We start from the raw sequence: 947 nt of genomic DNA on the forward strand, positions 1-947 counted from the left end.
AAAAAAAAAAAAAAAAACACTTTGACCTGAATAGATATATGAAAAACTTTGTAAGAAGTCCTAACAAACACTATAAAGTATTCGTTTCTGCATAGCACACATCTGTTATCAATTGTATTCAGTAATATATTAGGGGCAATACAAACACTGACAACTACCATTATTTTTACATTGATTTATACATTAAACATATACAACTAGCTAGCTTTGGACCTATCTACAAATCATTCTCTTTTCTCCAATTCCTTGTTTGCTTATATGGACTATATATCTAGGCTACAATATATAGGTATAGACAAAAATACTATATATTCCAAAACATTTGTTAAATTTGGGTTTATCTTGGGCTTCTAACTAAAAAACAATTGGCAATTAGTAAATTGACCCTAACCCTTTATATATTAATGATAATCTCTTTAAACTATGTGGGACTTGGTTTGTATCCAACAATCTCCCCTTCAAACCAAGGACCACATGTGGGATATTAACATGCCTCCTCGAGATGATAACTCCATTTCGAACCGATCCCACTTGGACCGATAATAAACCCCTTTTTGGGCCCCCATTACTCGGGTTAACAAGAGGCATGTCCGTATCCACTTTTCTAGGTCCACCAGGATTTTTAACCTTGGGCTCTGATACCATGTTAAATTAGGGTTTGATATGGGCTTCCAACTCAAAACCAATTGGCAATTAGTAGATTGACCCTAACCCTTTATATATTAATGATAGTCTTTTCAAACTTCAGATGTGGGACTTGGATTGTATCCCAACAATCTCCCCTTCAAACCAAGGACCACATGTGGGATATTAACATGCCTCCTCGAGATGATAACTCCATTTCGAACCGATCCCACTTGGACCGATAATAAACCCCTTTTTGGGCCCCCATTACTCGGGTTAACAAGAGGCATGTCCGTATCCACTTTTCTAGGTCCACCAGGATT

Source organism: Camelina sativa, chromosome 12, assembly GCF_000633955.1.
Source record: "Camelina sativa cultivar DH55 chromosome 12, Cs, whole genome shotgun sequence".
Classification (NCBI taxonomy): Eukaryota; Viridiplantae; Streptophyta; class Magnoliopsida; order Brassicales; family Brassicaceae; genus Camelina; species Camelina sativa.